Source organism: Rhincodon typus, chromosome 12, assembly GCF_021869965.1.
Source record: "Rhincodon typus isolate 14 chromosome 12, sRhiTyp1.1, whole genome shotgun sequence".
In the NCBI taxonomy this organism is placed as follows: Eukaryota; Metazoa; Chordata; class Chondrichthyes; order Orectolobiformes; family Rhincodontidae; genus Rhincodon; species Rhincodon typus.
This window is the reverse complement of record NC_063343.1, coordinates 18,601,652-18,623,089: the sequence shown is the minus strand read 5'-3', so window position 1 is coordinate 18,623,089 and position 21,438 is coordinate 18,601,652.

Genomic DNA, 21,438 nt, shown 5'->3' with positions numbered 1-21,438 from the left:
ACACCAACGTATGACATGAGATTCCTATTTTGAAAATTCAAAGGCTTGAATGAAAGTAATATCATTCACTGTGATTTGAAATCAAATTGGAACCAAAACAACTCTTAGAAGGACTTGGAATTTTGCATCAGTTAATGCTTATCTTAAGGAAAAGTAGTAGCATGGTGGGTCAGCGGTTTGCACTGTTGCCTCATAGCACCAAAGACCCAGGTTCGATTCCTATCTGTGTGGAGTTTGCACATTCTCCTTGGAACTGTGTGGATATCCTCCCACAGTCTAAAGATGTGCAGATTAGGTGGATTGACTATGATGAATTGCCAATAATGTCCAGGGATGTGAAAGCTAGGTATTTTAGCCATGGGAAATGCAGGTTGTTGGGTCTGGGTGGGATGCCCTTGCAGGGTCAGTGTGGAATTGATGGGCTGAATGACCTGCTTCCACACCATGGCGTTTCCATGAAAAATAAGCTTATTTTTAAAAAAAGATTGCTTGGCCTGAATCAATAGATATCTTAGCTGAGTACGGTGGATGGGGTGACCACTGAGTTAGCACTTGTTTGGTGTTAATCATTTCAGTTGCAGATTTCTTCCTCTTTCTTTGCAAACTGTTCTCTCAGAGCATAGCGAATCCCAGAAGAATGTTAAATAATATTTCAATGGCAGATAAAACATCAAATGAAGTTCACCAAGAGATTTATAGACTGTCAACCAACCTGGAAAACACATCAATTCTTAAAACAGTTATAATGTTGAAAAGGTCAGATAGAACTGGGTATATTCATTTTTAAAATACTAAAATGTGTAAAGGTCAGGTTGCTAAATTGGGATCTTGCAAATCCTGCAAGTTGGTAGAGTTGTCAATTTGCTAGTTCAGTATTTGCATACTTCTCACTCCCAGAACAACTAAGTAATTTTGCTTTGGAAGCATTATTTAGTGACAACGCCTGTATTGTACACAAATCCACTGTGCTCTTCTCTGGTTAGGTATTCTGTCATTTAGGAATAGTAATTGTCAATTAATGATTCCTTTGCTTTGCTGACTTTAATTTTGTGCAATGTGGGAAAGATGGTGATATTATCCCAGATTCTGAACAACATGGGCCATGGCTAGAAAGTTAGAAATTTGGTGAGATGTCCAGTGAGGTGTTTTTCAGTGTTCTGAAATGTTCATTTTCTGACCAAGTGTTGGATGGTGAGATGAGATTTTCACCAGTGAGAGCCCTATTTGCATGGACTATCGCTCATTATTACCCTCATTACTACCTAATCATCCCTCATTAATGTTCAGTTTCTTATTCTCTGACATGCCAGATAGAAGCTAAACAAAGGATTCCGAACATGAAAGTAAAAGCAATCAGACAAGTATCAAACGGTATTGAGGTCGCGACATCGGCTACCTCCATCTCAGCCTCTGAGGTCTCTTTGAGACTAGACTTATGACACCTTTCCGGCTGCTCGGAGAGCCGGGTATGATTTACTCCTGCTCCATTTGTGAAGTAGCAGCTTTCATGTGATCGACATATTTGTTGGGGACCACCTCACTTACCCAAACTTTGTACTGTATACCACGAGACTTGACCTTGTTTCAACCCTGCCTTGTACACATACAGGGCCATTTCTGTGGTTTCGACACCAAACTTCGTCCCCTGAAGTAAACTGTCTCTCTTTCACTCGCTTAGAGGAGGCATATGGCTGGTATTGCCATTCCTGATGCTGTTTCACCCTCTTCCCATCAGCAGCTCTGCTGGAGTTATCACTGTAATTATGTGAAGAATGGTCCTATAATCAAACTGGAACTGGGACAGTTTGGTATTGAGTGAAGCTGTAGGCTGTTTCTTTAAGCCTGCCTTCAACGTTTGGATTGCTCTTTACCCCAGACCATTGGAGGATGGATGGTATGGAACTGTCCGAGGGTGTTGAATGCCATTCAACTTTAGTAAATACTCAAATTCCCTGCTGGCAAATGACATCTCATTTTCCACGACCAATGCTTCCAGGAGTTTGTGTATTTCAAATGATGCTCGCAGCTTTTCAATCATCATCCTTGAGTTTGCTGAATAAACTCCATGCACATCCAATCACATTGAATAGGCATCCACAATGACAAGAACGTTGAGCCCATTAAAGGACCAACATAGTCAATGTATAACTGAGTCCAGGGTTTATCTGGCCGTTCCCACAAATGTGTGAACCCGGTGGCAGTAATTTTTGTTCTTGTTGGCACTCTGGGCACTGCCCCACCAACATGCTATGTTCGCATCCAATCCCGGCCACCAGACATAACCTCTCATCAACATTTTTATTTTGGAAACCCCTGGATGACCGTGATGGAGTTCAACCACTATCAGGCAGCAATGTTTACTCAGGATTATCAAGTTTGCTCCCCATAATAATAAACTGTCCTCTACAGTGATCTGGTCTCACCGGGTCCAAAAATGTTTAAATCCTGATTGTGATGGCCCTTTTGCTTCACCCATTACCACTAGCTGTTTTAGTTTTGTCAGGATCGAATCTCTTTGTGTCCTGAGTTAGATATTGTCAGCAGTGACTGGAAGGGTGTCCAGAAAATTTTAGACCAAACCGACTCTTCTGGGAGGCACCATCAGTGGTGTATCTGCCATGAGGAGGTGGGTCAAGGTATCTGCATTTGCCGCTTGGCGTCCTGGACACTGTACAAACTTGTAATCGTATGCACTGAGAATAAGGTCCCACCACTGACTTCTATCAGAAACTATGGATGGCACAATCTTGTCTTTTTTAATTAGCCCTAACAAGTGTTTGCGGTCTGTTACTATTACAAATTTATGTCTGTGACGGTATTGGCAGAACTTCCTCACACCAAAAGATGACCGCATCAGCCAAAGTCTGGGATGCATACGTTATCAGGCATTCCTCTCTGGTGGGCCACTGGTGAGCCAACACTACCATGATACCGTATGGGAAGGCATTGCATGTCAGCACCACATTTTGCTTGGAATCGAGGTAGGCAATGCCTTAAACAATATAATTGCTTTTTCACTTTCCTAAAGGCTACTTCTTGGCTACATGAACATTTCCAAGGCTGACCCTTTTTCAATACCAGGTATAAGGATGGAGACCAGGTTACACATGAATTTTCCATAATAATTCACCAACCCAAGGAAAGACCTAAGCTCCAGTACAGTTGTGGGAGCTGGGACACGTAGATCACCCTCACTTTATCTTTCAACAGGTATAACCCAGTCTTGTCACCTCTGAAATATCTCCACGGAGGCCAGTATCCTGTCACCAAGTCACCCTTTATCTACATGAATGCAAAAAGGAAGGCTGAAGCATTTGCAGAAATTTTCAGCCAGAAGTACCAAGTGGATGACCATCTTGGCCTCCTTTAGTGGTCCCCAGGATTACAGATATCAGACTTCAACCCATTTAATTCACCCCATGTGGTGTCAAGAGACGGTTGGAGACACTGGATACTTCAAAGGCTATGGCTCCTGCCAACATTCTGGCAATAGTACTGATGACTTGTACTCCAGAACTTGCTACACCTCTATAGACTGTTCCATAACAGTTACAACACTGGCATCTACCTGACAGTGTGGAAGATTGCCCAGCTATGTCCTGAACACAAAAAGCAGGACAAAAGCAACCTTGCCAATTACCAGCCCACTAGTCTACTCTTAATTATCTATAAAGTGATGGAAGATGTCATCAACAGTGCCATCAAACTGTACCTGTTCAGCAATGACCTGCTCAGTGGCGCCCAGTTTGGGTTCTTCCAGGGCCACTCAGCTCCTGACTTCATTACAGCCTTGGTTCAAAAATGGACAAAAGTGCTGAATTCCAGAGTTGAGGTGAGAATGACAACCCTTGACATCAAGGCTGAATTCAACCTAGTATGGCATCAAGGAGTCCTAGCAAAGCTAGAATCAATAGATATTGGGGACAAGCTCTCCAGTGGTTAGTCATATCTGGCACAGAAGACAATTGTCATTGTTGGACAGCGGTCGTCTCAGCTCCAGGAGATCTCTGTAGGAGTTCCTCAGGGTAGTGTCCTAGGCCCAATCATCTTCCACTGATTCATCAATGAAATTCCCTTCATCATTAGGTCAGAAGTGGTGATGTTTGCTGATGATTGCACAATGTGCAGCACTATTCATGACTCCTCAGGTACTGAAACACCCCATGTCCAAATGCAGCAAGACCTGGACAAAATACAAACTTGGGCTGACAAATGGCAAGTAACGTTCACACCACACAAATGCCAGGTAATGACCATCTCCATCACTGCCCTTTGATGTTCAATGGTGCTACCATAATTGAATCCCCTATCAACATTCTTGGCATTACCATTGACCAGAAACTCACTGAACTCATCACATAAGCATAATGGCAACAAGAGTAGGTCAGAGGCGGAGAATACTAGGCAAGTAACACACTTCCTGACTCACCAAATCCTGTCCACCATCTACAAGGCACAAGACAGGAGTGAGATGGAATATTCCCCACTATCCTGGGTGGATGCAGTTCCAACAGCACTCAAGAAGCTTAACACCATCCAAGATGAAGCAGCTCACTGATTGATACTACATTCACCACCAATACTCAGTAGCAGCAGTTTGTACTATCTACAACATGCACTGCAGTAATTCAAAGATTTTCAGACAGCACTTTCCAAACCCATGACCACTTCCATCCAGAGGGACAAGTGCAGCCGAGACTTGGGAACACCACCTGAAAGTGCCTCTCCCAGCTGCTGATCATCCTGACTCGGAAATGTGTTGTCATTCCTTCAATGTCACTGGTTCAAAATCCTGGAATTCACGTCCTGAAGGCATTGTGGGTCAGCATACAGCATGTGGACTACAGCAGTTTAAGAAAGCAGCTCACTACCATCTTCTCAAGGGCAACTATGGAATGGGCAGTAAATGCTGGCCAGCTAGCAATGCCCATGTCCCATGAGGGAATATCAAAAAGAAATTATTATCCAAGTCATGTGCAAATTGATATAGAGGTAAGAAAACTAGGCAAGTAAATGCATGGTTAAAGGAATGGTGTGGGTAAGAAGGTTTCTATTATGTGCAGCACTGGCATCTGTACTGGGACAGGAAGGAATCTACTGTTGGGCTGGGCTCCACCTGAGTCAATCTAGGACCAATGTCCTAGTGGAAAGGCTAAGTAGGGTTGTCACAAGACCTTTAAAAATAGTAAATGGTGGCGTGGGGGTGTGGTGGAGGGGCTTTGGGGAAGTCAATACAGTTTCAAAATCGAGTAACGTGACAGTCAAGAATCCTTCTTCAGATATGGCAATTAATCACAAAACTATAAGAAATGTATTGACTAAACTGGAAGAGAAAAATAATAATCAGATGAATAAAGTACCAGTGCTGAGGGATAGGTTACAGTGTATGACCCAACTAAGAGTTTGAAATACGAATGCACAGAGCATAAGGAATAAATTAAATGAGCTGCAGGCATAAATTCAAATTGGGGAATATAATATAGTAGCCATTACTGAACCATTGCTGCAGGATGATTGGAATTGGGAACTCAGTCTACAGGTTATAAGGTTCACAGGACGGACAGAGAAAATGGCAAAGGAGCCGAAGTAGGCTTACTGATTCGAAGCAAAATTCTGCAATAGTGAGAGATGATTAGGGTAAATCATTCAGTGGAAACTGTATAGGTAGAACAGAGGAACAATAAAGGATCTAAAACTCTAATAGGTATCGTGTAAAGATCCCCTGGTAGCAATTCTGAAGTGCTAGATTGTATAAATGATGTAATTAGGCAAGTGTATAGCAAAGCCAGAAGAGAAATAACAGGGATTTTAACTTTAACATAGATTGGGAGAGGCAAACAAGGATCTGTTAGAAAGTTAGTGAATTTCTGGAGTGTGTCCAGGATAGTTTCCTGAAACAATATGTCCAGGATACATCATGGGGAAAGCAATATTGGGTTTCATAATGAAAATGAACCAGATTTAATCCATAACCTAATTGTGTGTGAACATTTCTCAAATAATGATTGTAACATGATTGAGTTTGATGAAGCATTTGAAAGTGAAAAGCATGAACCAACTACCAGAGTTTTAAGTTTAGGTAAGGGCAACTTAAATGAGATGAGACAGATTGTCCACAGCAAACTGTGAAAATTTGTTAATGGTAAAACAACTGAAGAACAGAGGAGAATGTTTATAGATGCATTTAATGCAATACAAAACCAGTTTAAATCCCTGAGGGGAAAACAAACTCCACTCAAAAAAGGGAAAAAAAAACAGCCAGGGACAACTAAAGAGGTAAGGGACAGCATTAACCAAAGGAAAAGGCTCACAAATATACAAAAAAAGCACAGATCCTGTTGAATGGGAAAGACATAAAGACTAACAAAGGGTCCTAAAGCAAATGATAAGAACAACAAAAGGGATTATGAAAGGAAACTTGCCAGAGTATTCAATATCAATAAGAAGAAATTTTGCAGTTAGATAAAGGGAAAGTAAGTGATCATGAGCAATGGTGGCCATCTAAAGATGGAAAGTGAGGTTATTGCGAATGTCTATTGGGAAATGGCAGGCATGTTGACTAATTACTTTACCTCAGTATTTACAGCAGAAAAAGAGGATGACATGCCAAAGTCCTGAGGAAATTAATAGAGGATAAGGAACAGGGACTGAATGAAATTAATGTAAGTAATAATAATGAGGAAATTAATGGAATTTAAAGAGTGAAAAATCCCCAGGACCTCACAAATTTCCTCCGAGGCCGTTAAAAGAAGTAGGAAAGCATATTGTAGTTGCCCTAACTATAATCTTTCAGAATTCTCAGACTGGAAAATTGCAGGTCACTCTGCTTTTTAAGATTGGTGAAGGAGGAAAACCAGGAAAATACAGACCAGTTAGTCTGACATCTGTGGTGTGGAAATGATTAGACTCTATAATCAAGGATTGGGTAACTAAACTCCTTGAAAATTTTAAATTAATCAGGGAGTGCCAGCATGGATTCATGACAGATAGGTAATGCCTGATAAACTTCATTGAATTTTTTGAAGAAGTGAATAAGGTAGTGGGCAAGGGAATGTCTATGTGTACGTTTTATATGGAGTTCCAGAAGGCATTGATAAAGTTCCACAAAAGGGACTATTAATTAAAATAGAAGCCCATGGAATTGAAGACAAATTACTGAGATGACTGTGAAATTGGTTGAGTGGCAGGCAGCAGAAAGTAAGGATAAAATACTCAAATTGGCAGGATATAATCAGTTGTGTTCCATGAGGATGATGTGTCTTAGAGCATAATTATTCACAAATTTATTAATGACTTGAAAAATGGCATAGTAAGTCATTTATACAAATTTGCTGATCACACAAAATTAAATGGCATTATGGACAATGTAGATGATAGCATTAAATTGCAAAGGGATAATGATAGATTAAGTGAATGTAAAACTGTGGAAGATGGAATTCAATGTAAGCAAGTGTGAGGTTATCCACTTTATACTGAAGAAAGAGAGTTCACGGTGCTTTCTAGATTGCATGAATTTAAAAACAATGGCTGCCTGAAGAGACGTGGGGATTCAGGTGCATAGATCTTTAATATGTCATATTTCCTCGGATGGTGATGGCTAGCACGAGGGGACATAGCTTTAAATTGAGGGGTGATAGATATAGGACAGATGTCAGAGGCAGGTTCTTTACTCAGAGAGTAGTAAGGGCGTGGAATGCCCTGCCTGCAAAAATAGTAGACTCGCCCACTTTAAGGGCATTTAAATGGTCATTGGATAAACATATGGATGATAATGGAATAGTTTAGGTTAGATGGGCTTCAGATTGGTTTCACAGGTCGGCACAACATCGAGGGCCGAAGGGCCTGTACTGCGCTGTAATGTTCTATGTTCTATGTTCTATGTTCTAATTAGAGCAGAAATTAATCAAGAAAGCTAATGGTTGCTGGCCTTTATATCTAGAGGACTGAAGTACAAGGATACAGGAGGTATACTGCTGTTATACCAAAACTAGTTAGACCCACTTGGAGCACAGTGAGCAGATCTGGGCACCACCTTAGGAAGCATATGGCCTTGGAGAGAGTACAGGGGTTACGTTATGAGGAGAGATTAAACGAATGAGATATTTACACTCTACAATTTAGAAGGTTAAAGGGTGACCTGATTGAAGCCTTCAAGATATTATTGAGAAAAGGCAAGGTAGATAAGGATAAACTATTTCCACTGGATAGGGGTGTTTCGACTAATGGATACAGTCTGAGAGTTGGGGGCAGACCCTTTGGAGAGATGTCTACAGGCGAATGGTGGTAGATGTTTAGAACTCTGCCACAAGTGATTGCTAGATCAGTTTTTAATTTTAAACCTGAGAGAGATTAATTATGTCAAGCTAGGTTATTAGGGGATATGGGTCAATGGCAAGTATATGGAGTTAGGTCACAAATCAGCAATGATATCATTGAATGGTGGAACAGGCTCGAGGGACTGCAGTTCCTATGGTCCAATGTTCCTATGTGTTCTGATGCTAGCTGATCACTCCAGATTGTAGTGTACTCCTCAGACTCTCCACCTTGGACACTTGGCATCATTTCAGGGCAAACTCTATGGGCAGCGGCCACATGCATCCCACGTTCAACACATACCAGCCTCATTGCATCATCATGGTATATCTCCATATCCACTTGCAATATGCATTTGAATGTCAATGCAGTAATTTTGAGTGTGCTGATGCCTTTCATTGCTATGCAGCCGCCAGGACGCTTTTTAGGTGGGCAACAAGGCACTTAATTCATAGATTAGATCAGGTTGCATTTCAGGGTCCACATTAGTTCAGGGGATTGGGCATGGTCAGTTAGTCTTTTCCTAGGGAAGTCAGAGTCAGGATCATCTCTTTCTAGGGGATGAAGAGTGGAATGTCAGGCACCTGATAACCATCTTTGTTCTTTCTGCCCTGTTGTAAACCATTTTGCTCCTGGAATGAGACAAAGAGAGTGATTGAGCAAATTGAAACTGGGTGGCACAAGTGTGAGTGCTGGTACAGGTAGGGGAAAGGTGCCCTGAGTGAATGAGTTGGAGGTGCAGAGGCCATGAAGCATTAATAGTTTGGGGTGGTTAAAACCATTTGAGGGAAGCTGTTGCATGTGAGTGTAAGTTGTAGCACATGATCATTGGTGGGAAATGGATGCAGTAGCAGATATAGTGTGAGGTAGCAGAGGGAAGATGTTGAAACTTATCCTGACAGACTAGAGATGGTCATTGTTAAAACCTATAACTGATTTTTCATTATTTTTAATCTTTTGTCAATTTTGAATTATGAGCTAGAAATGAATGATGGACTTTGGGACAGCTTGTGGAAAAAGGAAAAGAACAGACCAAACAAGCTTTATTTGTTTGTGAGGATAGGCTGGAGGCTAATTTTAGGCGGAGCCTTGATTATAATGTTTCTAACAGACACAGCACCCCCTAGCAACAGCATTGCGTTTAAACAAATAGCAGAGGTTGGCTATTAGCAAGGTCAGTACCAAGGAATTGGCACCAGCAAGTCTGAAAGAGACCCTTTGTTGAGACAGATGGCAGTTGTTGAATGGTATCTGAGGCCTCAGGTAGTCAATCGATCTAGCAAGGCAGAACCAAAATTAGTTTTTTTTAAAACTGTGTTTTCGGAGAGATAATTCTGGGTTGCTGCTGGGACTGCATGAAGATTTGAAAGCTGCCTGCCTATTCTGATACACCAGCTTCCAGAAGCTCAAGGAGAAGAAAGCTGAGTTAGAAGCATTGCTGCCATTGTCTGGACGAACTGAGAAAGTGACCCAGGTAATCAGTGGTTTAGAAAAGCAGCCAAGGAGTCCACATTTATGCCTGTGAAACAATGCATGAAATCCATTTCAGTAATCTGGCCAGTTTTGTTCTTATCTCTTATTTATCCATCTAACTGAGTTTGTCTATCTTGTGTGATTGGGAGCTGACAACAAATGTTTCAGATTTAAATTAATCATTAATCAGACATTAATTAGCTTATCATGTTGATGATTTTCTCTGTGCTAGAATTATTGTGTACTTACTAAATAGATAAATCCTTTGTTTCAACAAAGGTTTACCAGGCTGATTCCGGGGATGGTGGGTCTGATGTATGAAGAGAGATTGATTAGGTTGGGATTGTTTTCGCTAGAGGTCAGACGAATGAGGGGAGATCTCAGAGACTTATAAAATTCGAAAAAGACTGGACAGGGTAGATGCAGGGAGGATGTTCCCGATGGTGGGTGTGTCCAGAACCAGGGGTCACAGTATGAGGTTTCCGGGTAGATGATTTAGGATGGAGATGAGGAGACATTTCTTCACGCAAAGAATGGTGAGACTGTGGAATTCATTACCACAGGAAATAGTTGATGCCAAAACATTGAATGTATTTAAGAGGCGACTATATATATTATTTAGAGCAAATGGGATCAAAAGTTATGGGGAGAAAGCAGGATTAGGCTATCAGCCATGATCGTGAAAAATGGCACAGCAAGCTTGAAGGGCTGAAAGGTCTCCTCCTATCATTTATGTTTCTATGATACAAAACTGGTATCTGGAAATTAATTCTTCACCTCGTCTGCATTTGATTATTTCAAAGTCTGTTTAGGAGCCATTTGTGTGACTCTATGAGGGTCTTTGACAGTTTATGTTGCTATGTTGCAAATACAGGGGTAGAAAGGCTGCTTTGGTTCAGATGTCTGTCTCCGTGTCATAACAAAATTTACATTTTCTGCATTGCTGGGCATTCTTTCAGATGGTTGAATCTACGCTGATCTGGGTAGCAACCTTAGACCAGGCTGGCAGACTCTTGTGGTCCTGAACGATGAAGACAGCCCTCCTCTACACCATCCTGATCTCTAGGAGTTCTAGGACACTGCCTGCAAAGGGAGGTACCAATTTCTCCTTAGCTGCCTCATGGGGGAAAATGTTACAAACTGTGCAAGGCAGCTCTGGACTGTCAGCAGTTGACCAGGTGCACAACAACCATTTAAACATGGAGTTAGTGCCAGGGATCCATAGATATCAGAGAGTATACTTTGGCTTATGGCGAGTGAGAAAATGGGGCTGGCATCAGACAAGTGGGGACCATAGGGCTGTTCCATGTAATTTAAGGCCACATTTTTGCCCATGTGCATAACATATCTATGTCCTTCTGAAGACTCTTTATATTATCCTCACCACTTGCGTTCCCATATATTTTTGCCTCATCTGCAAATTAGGCTATAGTACATTCACTTTCCTCATCCAAGTCTTTCATATATATTGTAAATAATTGTGGGCCCATCATTGTACCTTTTGTCACTTTACCAGTTACAGGTTGCAATCCTGAAAATGCCCGCTGTATTCCAAAAGGGTGTGTGACCATTAGAAACAGGAGTAGGCCATTCACCCCTTGAGCCTGCTGCACCATTCAATGGGATCATGACTGATCTGAAATTCTCCAGACTCACTTTCCTGCATTTTTCCCATAACTCGATTTCCCGAACTGATCAAGAACCTCTTTCAGCCTGTAATATAGGCAAAAACTCTGCACTATAGGTCTCGGTGGCAAGCAGTTTCAAAGATTCACAATCCATTGAGAGAAGAAATTCCTCCTCGTCTCAATCTTAAATTGGTGTCCCTTTATTCTGAGACTATGCCGTCTGGTCGTACACTCCTCCATTAGGGGAAACATCCTTTCAACATTTACCCCTGCCAGGGTCCTTGAGAATCTTATATGTTTCAATCAGATCAGCTCTCATTCTTCTAAAGTCCAATGAGTGGAATCCCAACCTGTTTAATCTTTGATCATGACACAGTCCCTCGATACCAGGACCATCTAGCTAACAGCCTCCGATGATATGATATCTTTCCTTTAAATAAGGGATCAAAACTGCTCACAGTAGTCCAGATGTGATTCTACCAGCAACTCATACACTTACAGTTAAGACTTCCCTAATCTTATTCTCCAATCCCCCTGAAATAAAGGTCAACATTCCATTCACCTTCCTGATTACCTGCTTCATAAATGGGCTAACTTCTTGTGTTTCATATACAAGCACCCCAAGTCTGCTATCAATATCTTTCTATATACTGTTTGTATTCGTCTTGCATCCTGCCTTTCCACCTATTTTTTGTCATCTGCAAATCTGGCTGCATTTCACTCACTTCTTTCCTCCGAATCATTAATATATTTAAACAGTTATGGTCCCAGAGCAGGTGGAACACCCACTAGTCAGTGGTCACCAACATGAAAAAGAATGCTTATCCTTACTCTCTCTTTCCTGCCTTTTGGACTATTCTCATACATGCCAATATATTACTTCAATACTGTGAACTTGTATCTTACTTAAGATTTTGGTGAGTTGCTTTTTAAACCTGTTCCAAATACAACAGATCTGCTGGTTTCCCTCTATCCACTCTGGTTGAGAATTCCTCAAATAATGCTGATAAAGTCATATGATTTGCCTTTCATGAAACAATGCTGACTTTGCTTGATTAGATAATGATTTTCCATGCTTTGCTATTACTTCCTTAATAATTGATTACAGTACTTTTCCAACAATAGATGGTAGGTGAATCAGCCTATAGTTACCCACTTTCTACCTTCCTCCCTTTTTGAATTTCTCCAGAATCTGAGAATGTTTGGAAAATTACAACCAATGCATCCATGATCTCTATAGCTACCACTTTTAGGCTTCTAGAGTGTAAGCCATCAAGGCCAAGGGGCTTATCTGTTTTTAGCCCCATTAGTTTGTCTAATAATACTTCTTGAGTGATGGTGATGGTACTTATTTCCTTCTTTTCATTCTTTGGTGTTAATTTTTGGTATTTGAAGTATCTTCTACTGTAAAGACTGATGTTAGAATCTGTTCAACTCCTCTGCCATTTCTTTATTCCCCATAACTGTGTCTCCAGATTCAGTTTCAAAGGATTTATGCTTGCTTTGAATTCTCTCTTCCTTTTTTATATATTTAAAGAAGATCTTATTGCTAGTTTGTATATTAATCACTAGTTTGCCCTTGTAGTTTGTTTTATTCCTCTCAGAATATTTCTTCCTTACTGGGATTTATTTTTGCTGAGAATCATGAATTGCCTCCTTAATGTCTGCCACTACTTGTTTACTGTCATTCCTGCTAATATATCTACCCATTCACTTTATTTAACTCTATCCTCATTTCAGAGTAACTCCCTTTATTTAAGTTAAGCACAGCAGTTTCTGACTCAAATTTCTCACTCTTGACCTGAATATTAAAATCAATCATGTTATGATCGCTACTTCCACGGGGATCTTTTACTTCAAGATCATTTATTAAACTTGCCTCATTACCCATTACCAGATCCAAAATAACTTACTCCCTGGTTGACTTCAAGACATGTTGACTCCAAGAGGGCGGCACAGTGGTTCAGTGGTTAGCGCTGCTGCCTCACAGGGATCAGGGCTCGATTCCACCCTCGGGTGATTTTCTATTTGGAGTCTGCACGGGTTTCCTTCAGATGCTCCGATTTCCTCCCTCAGTCCAAAGATGTGCAGACTAGGTGGATTGGCCAAAATAAAATTGCCCATAGTGTTCAGGGATGTGCAGATTAGGTGGGTTATGGGGGATGGGGATGGATCTGGGTGGGATACTCTGAGGGTTGGTGTGGACTTGTTGGGCCAAAGGGCCTGTTTCCATATTGTAGGGATTCTATGATTTTACGATACATTAGTCTTGGAAACTATCCCTAATGTACTCTACAAATTCCTTGTTATAGCTACCCGTTCCAATTTGATTAACCGAATCAACATGAAGGTTAAATTATTGTTCTTTTTTTACATACTGCTATTATTAATGTTGATTTATAGCCTTTCCTACAGAGTGCCTATTGTATGGAGATCTGTACACTACTCCTGCCAGTGACTTTGTTCCCTTGCTGTTTTTTAACTCTGCCCAAATAGACTCAATATCAGTCGAGCCTAAATTGTTTCCCACAGCTGTCCTCATATAATCTCTTATTAATCTTGCTACCCTAACAAATTTTTCACTCCTCCTGTCTCTCTGAAAGGTCAAATAACCCTGAATGTTAACTTTCCAGTTTTGATCTCCTTGTAAGCATGTTTATGTAATTGTTATGAGATCACACTTATTTAACTCAGTTAGTTTGTCTGTCTTATTCTGAATGCTTTGTGCATTAACATATTCCAACTCTGTTTGCTATTAGGTAGCTGATCCTAATCCTCTATGTTCTGATATACTACCTCCAACACGATGGCCTTTTACCTTATTAAGATGTCTAACACCTTCTGAAATCAAATACATTACATCCACTGCTTTCTCTATTTCTATTCGACTTGTTACTTCAAAGAATTCTATTAAGTTTGTTCGCCATGATTTCCCCTTTGTGCAGACAAACTGACTCTGATTGATCAGATTATATATTTCTAAATGTTGTTCCATTCTTTATAATAGACTCTAACATTTTTCCAGTGATAGTTGTTAACCTAACTGACTGAGTTACCCATTTTTTGCCTCCTACCCTTTTTAAACAAATGTGTTACATTAGTTTTCCAATCTTCTAAAACGTTTCCAGAATCTAAAGATTACAACCAGTGTATTCATTATCTGTTTAGTTACTTCCATTACTATCCTAGAATGCACATCGTCAGGTCCAGGGACTTTTCAGCCTTTAACTCTATTTGTTTAACTAGTACTTTTTCTCTCATGATACCGTAATTATTTCCTCTTTTCCTTTTGCCCCATGATTACCTTATTGAATGACAGCGCAGGCTTTGTGGGCTATCTGGTCCATTCTGACTCCATTTTTTTGTATGTTCTTGTGTTTGGGAGGTTTTGTTTTTAACCAAGTCCCTGCACTTAGGAACTTCAAAATACTATAACCAATAATTGAAGAAAGTTTGATGCTTATTATGGGGAGAATATGGGTACTGAATTAGATGATTAGCCATGATTCTATTGAATGGCAGAGCAGGCTTGAATAGCCGAATGGTCTACTCCTGCTTCTAATTTCTATGTTTCTATCTGGTGAAAATAATGGGAGTGCTGGAATTGGAGGAAACATCAAAGGGATTTGGGGTGGACCAAATTAGTACTGATGGCAGTGGAGCAGATTTATTTAAGAAATATACTATATGTTGCTTTCATATTATCATTTTGTTGGCATCAGTTCAGAAAGACAAAAGCTACTTCAATCTCTCTGTATATTGACTTGTGATTGAGGTTTTGCCACTAACCAACCATCCAGTTTCTGCCTGACCTAGCTTTCTGCGATGATATGTTAATCAGTTTTACAACAAAGGTTGAGAACTATCTTTCAAAGGAATAACAAGGGAAGCTAAAAGTAAAATGTAATTTGCTTGTTCAGCGTATGTTCAAATCAAAGCCAAAAGATGTTTGTATTTTATTTGGAGATAGCAAGAACTGCAGAAGCTGGAGTCAAGGTCAATACAGTGTGGAGCTGGAGGAACACAGCAGGTCAGGCAGCATTGAAGGAGCAGGAGAGTCGATGTTTCGGTTATGAAGGGCCTGACCCAAAACATCAACTCTCCTGCTCACCTGATGCTGCCTGACCTGCTGTGTTCCTCCAGCTTCACTTTGTATTTTGTTTGACTGGTGTTGTATGATTTTTACTATAACCTGGTGTTGTATGATTTTTCATCAAATGTGCTCTTAGTGCTTGAAAACAACTGTATTTGGTATTGCCACTGATCTACACCTACAAGGAATGCAAAAGCATTATAATAGCAAGAACTTTGGCAATTCCTTTCTCCCATGATAAAATTCTCAACACTGTTCAAATACAACACTTATTCCAGTTTGGATGGCTTTTATGTAGCATTGAAAACTCTTTTGTGAATATAGCTGATTTTATTTTGACACAGTAGAGTAGCACGGTGACTCAGTGGTTAACACTGCTGCCTCAATGCCAGGGACCTAGGTTTGATTCTAACCTTGGGTGGTTGTGTCAAGTTTGCATGTTCTCCCCGTTTCTGCATGGGCTTCTGCCGAGTGCTCTGGTTTATGCCCAATCCAAAGATGTGCAGGTTAGGTGAAGTGGACATGCTAAATTGTCTGTAGTGTCCAGTAATGTGCAGGGTAAGTAGGTTAACAATGGTGAATGCAGTGTTATGGGGATAGGCTACGGTATTGAGTTTGGATCGGATGCTCTTCAGAGGATCGGTGCAGACTTGATGGGTTAAATGGCCTCTTTCCACATTGTAGATATTCTATGATAATTTTATCATGGGAGAAAGGAATTGCCAAAGTTCTTGCTATTATAATGCTTGCGCATTCCTTGTATGTGTAGATCAGTGGCGATATCAAATACAGTTGTTTTCAAGCACTAAGCACATTTGATGAAAAATCATACAACACCAGGTTATAGTCCAACAGATTTATTTGAAAGCACAAGGGTCATAGAACTGATGCGAATGTGTTGAACAAGCAAAGATGGCTGTTAAATCTTTAATCAATTAGAAAGGAGATGCAGGTTTTGATTGGTTAATATGCAAATCCCAGAATTTCTCTCAAGTCACTGCCCTGAGATAACTAAAGGTTTTAATAGTATACTAGAGGTGACATCTCAGGTCAGACGATACATTTTAGGTGTGAGGCCTTGTTTAGAATCTGTCTGTGTTTTAACTTGGAGTCAGACGCACAGACTCTCACTCATGCATGCACACACATACGCGCACAAACACAGATAAATCAATGGGCTGAATTTGCATTTGCAGATTTGTAATTGCAGATACATTCCATTTTGTTCAAAAAAGCACACAGTTTGTAGACAATGTGGCATTTTATAAATTCCTACTTTGAAAATAAAATCAGTCTGACTCCAAGTTACAACACAGACAGATTCTAAACAAGGCCTTACACCTAAAATGTATTGTCTGATCTGAGATGTCACCTCTGGTATACTAATAAAACCTTTAGTTATCTCAGGGCAGTGACTTGAAAGAAATTCTGGGATTTGCATGTTAATCAATTGAAACCTACATCTCCTTTCTAACTGATTAGAGATTTAGCAGCCATCTTAGGTTTGCTCAATACATTTGCATCAGGTCTATGACCCTTTGATCTTTTACTTATAAAATTTGTGTCTGATGTCACTTTTCTCACTAACACTTGAAAAAGAAGTGAGATGCTGAAAGCTTGTTTGTTCAAATAAACCTTTTGGACTATAACCTGGTGTAGATGTTGGTGAGTTTGCCGAGCTGAGAGGTTTGGTAGCAGACTTTTCATCCCTTTACTAGGTGACATCCTCAGTGCTGTGGCGCCTCCTGTGAAGCGCTGTTGTCTTGTGCCGGATCGAATTTATATGGTCTGATTCTTGCTGTTTCCGGTAGGTGCCAGTTCTGGCTGGGTGTTGTAATGATCAGTATATCGGGGCTAATTCAATGTGTTTGTTGGAATTATTGGAGGCTTGGCATTCATCTGCGGACTCCATTAACAAACACATTAAATTCGACCCGATATATCGACCATTACAGCGCACAGCTGGAACCGACACCTACTGGAAGCAGCAAAAACCAGACCATATAAATTCGAACCGGCACAAGACAACAGCGCTTCACAGGAAACTCCACAGGACTGAGGATGTTACCTAGTAAGGGGATGAAAAGTCTTCTATCAAACTTCCCAGCTTAGTGAACACACCAACATCTACAACCAACATCCGAGCTACAGATCTTCACTCAAATACTATAAGCTGGTGTTGTGTGATTTTTGACGTTGTCCACTCCTGTTCAACAGTGGTACCTCACAGCACATTTGATGGCAGAACTGACACAAATGAATTTACAAAACTAAGAGGGTTAGGAAAATTGTTGTCTGAATTTCCAGACAATGAGAATTTCCACAGCTTTAATAGTTGCCTAGTTGCTGACAGTCAAACGAAGGCTGTGAAACATAGTCAGGCAAATATTATTTCTTAAGCCTAACAACATGCAATGAGCATATTGACATAAATTGAAAAAATTGGCAATTGTCTTTGGCTACAACAGCAAGCTGAGTAGATTGAACAGCGTTCAATTATTTCAATATTCTTGGAACCTTTCAGTTATTAATAATGCAGGGTTCACACTGACAAAGACTCATTAGGATGGTGCAAGTTTGCAATTCATTCCAGCACATCTTATACATCTTATCAGATTAGATTATGATAAGACCATAAGCCTTAAGAACAGGAGTAGGCCATTCACCCCATTGATTCTGCTCCACCATTTAATGGGATAATAGCTGATCTGATAATCCTCAAGTTCACTTTCCTGTCTTATCTCCTTAATTTTTGATTCCCTTGCTGATTAAGAATCTGTCTGTCTCAGCCTTGATAATGGTTAATGATCAGTCCTATCAGCTCTCTGTGGTAAAGAATTCTAAACATTCACAACACTCAGAGGGAATTTCTTCTCATCTCTGTCTTAACAGGTTGGGCCCTTACTCTGAGATTATTCCCTCTGGCCCTAGACTCTCCCACAAGGGGAAACCACCTCTCTGAATTTCTTTTGTCAAGTCCTTTATGAATCAGATGAATCTTATCACAGATACATAGCTGCAAGGGGACCAGGACTGGGAGCTAAATATACAACGATACATGTCCTATCGAAAGGACAGGCAGATGGGCAGAGAGGGAAAGGTTGCGTTGTTAGTAAGGAATAAAAATGAATCAATAGCAAGGAGTGATATAGACTGAGAAGACATAGAATTTGTGTGGGTAGAGTTCAGGAAATGTAAAGGAAAACAGAGTTATATGCAGGCCACCTAGCAGTAGTTAGGATGTGGACAGTAAATAATTCAGCAGATAGGAAAAGCACTATTAAATAATCATGGGGGACTTCAATATGCAGGTGGACTGAGAAAATCAAGTTGGTAGTGGATCTCAAGAAAAGTGATTTATGGAATATCTACAAAATGGGTTTTTTTGAAGCAGCATGTGGTAGAACCCACTAGGGAGTAAGCAGTTCTGGATTTAGTGATGTGTAATGAGGCAGACTTGATTAAGGAGCTTAAGGTGGAGGAAACCCTAGGAGGCAGTGACCATAATATGATAGAATTAACCCTGCAGTGTGAGAGGGAGAAGGTGGGATCAGATGTAAATGTATTACAATTGAGAAAAGATAACTACAAAGACACAAGGGAGAAGCTGGCCAGAGTTGATTGGAAAGGAAGCCTAGCAGGAAAGATCGTGGAGCAACAATGGCAGGAGTTTCTGGGGTTAGTTTGGGAGGTACAGCAGAAATTCATCCCAAGGAAGAAGAAACTTACCAAGAGGAGGACAAGACAATCATGGCTGACAAAGGAAGTCAGGGAGAGCATAAAAGCAAATCAGAAAGCATGCAATGTGGTGAAGATTAGTGGGAAGCCAATGGATTGGGAAGCTTTTAAAAATCAGTAGAGGAGAACTGAAAAAGAAAAGGGGGTGAAGGTGAAATCTGAGAGTAAGCTAGCTAGTAATACAAAAGAAGATTGCAAGAGTATATTTAGCTATCTAAAATGTAAGACTGAGGCAAGAGTGGATATTGGATCACTGGAAAATGAGACTGTAGAAGTAGAATGGGGAAGAAAGAAATGGCAGAGAAACTGAATAGATACTTTGCATCAATCTTCACAGTGGAAGACACCAGTAGCATACCAGAACTGCAAGAGAGTCGAGTGGCAGAAGTGAGTATAGTGGCCATCACTAATGAGAAAGTTCTGGGGAAGCTGAAAGTTCTGAAGGTGGATAAATAACCTGGACCAGATGAACTACACTCCAGAGTGTGAAGGAGATAGCTGAGGAGATTGTGGTGGTAATTGGAGGCATTGGTGGTGTTCATTCAGGAATCAGTGGAGTAAGGGAGAGACTGGAAAATAGCTGATGTAACACCCCTGTCTAAGAAAGGAAGGAAGCAGAAGACAGGAAACTTATAAACTGGTTAGCTTGACCTAACTGGTTGTTGGTAAGATTTTAGGGTCCATTATTAAGGATGAGATTGCTGAATACTTAAAAGTGCATAGTAAAGTAGGGCATAATATGAGACAGTATGACTTCATCAAGGGGCGGTCATGTCTGATATCTGTCAGAATTCTTTCAGGCGGTAACAAGCAAGTAATTGCAAGTTGCCATCTGAAAATGCAACTTTTATCCCAACTCTCTATATTCTATTAATCAGCCAATCCTCTATCCATTCTAATATAGTATCTCAAACACCGTGGTCTCATCTTATAAATTGCCTTGTGTGGTACTATATTGAATTCCTTTGGAAATCCAAATATATTGCATCTACAGGTTCATTGTAGATATCTTGCCTGTTACCATCTCAAAGAACTGCAAGGAATTTGTCGGCTGTGATTTTCCTTTCTTTTCCCTGCTGACTCTGTTTGATTTCATAGAACATTACAGCGCAGTACAGACCCTTTGGCCCTCGATGTTGCACCGAACTGTGAAACCAATCTGAAGCCCATCTAACCCATTATGTATTTTTAAATATTCTGCTATTATGTCCTTTGCAGTAGAAACCATGTTATGGAAGTTTGAACAATTCCTGAATGTTAAATGAAGTATAAGTTTTATTCTTATTTTCTTCAAGTCTTTGGTAAAGGGGAGTAATAAATAGACGTAATGGTGGTATGTGTATGTGGGCAGATGTGTTTTTGTTCAAATGATGTGAAAACTAAAGGTCATAATAAATTTAAATTTATGCAGGGAAGGCTCTGCTAAACAAATACCCTGAAAATCTTGATTGGATTCAGAGGTCTTTTGAAATACGTGTATTTTCCATTTAATGATTTCTTACTGATGCTTTTGGCATCTGTATATATATTTTTAAAGAAAACAACACCACTAAGGTTATTTGATGACTCATTGTTCATTTGTTCAATAATTAGTGGGTGATTGCTGCAGACTCATGGCTGGTGCAGTTTCTGTAACAGATGCTTTATGTGTGTGTTTGATTCGATGAATGTTACATTGACTCGAGTTTCTTGGTGGGAGTTGTGATTAAAATAAAAGTTGATACAGCCTGGCTTTCTTATTTTTGCTTTTATCTTCACATTAGAACATCTGCCAGAGCTGTAATTATTTCATTCTGTACTTCCCCTTGTAGCCTTCCCATAATGCTAGTTTTTTCTCCTCCTCCTACCCACTTGGGACCTCTTTAACTAGTGCCATTCTGATCGTTGTGTTTCGTACCTGCAATAATTGGATGTTTAGTGTAATGTTCAATCTTCCTACAGTCCATGTGACCTGTCAGCCCTTTCAATGGTCTTCCTTAATACACCTTTGAACTTGAATGAAAAGCTGAAATTTTAAGACTTAAAAGGACAAAATCAGCAAAGGAATAAATGTTCAAGTGTCAAAAGGCTAAACTATGCTATTGGTTATGTTTCAAGTAATGTGTAAAATGGCTGCCACAAGCTAAGTCTAAGCAAGCTACAGCAGAGGTTCAGTTCACTATAGCAAGCCAGCCTGTACACTATGGGCAAATG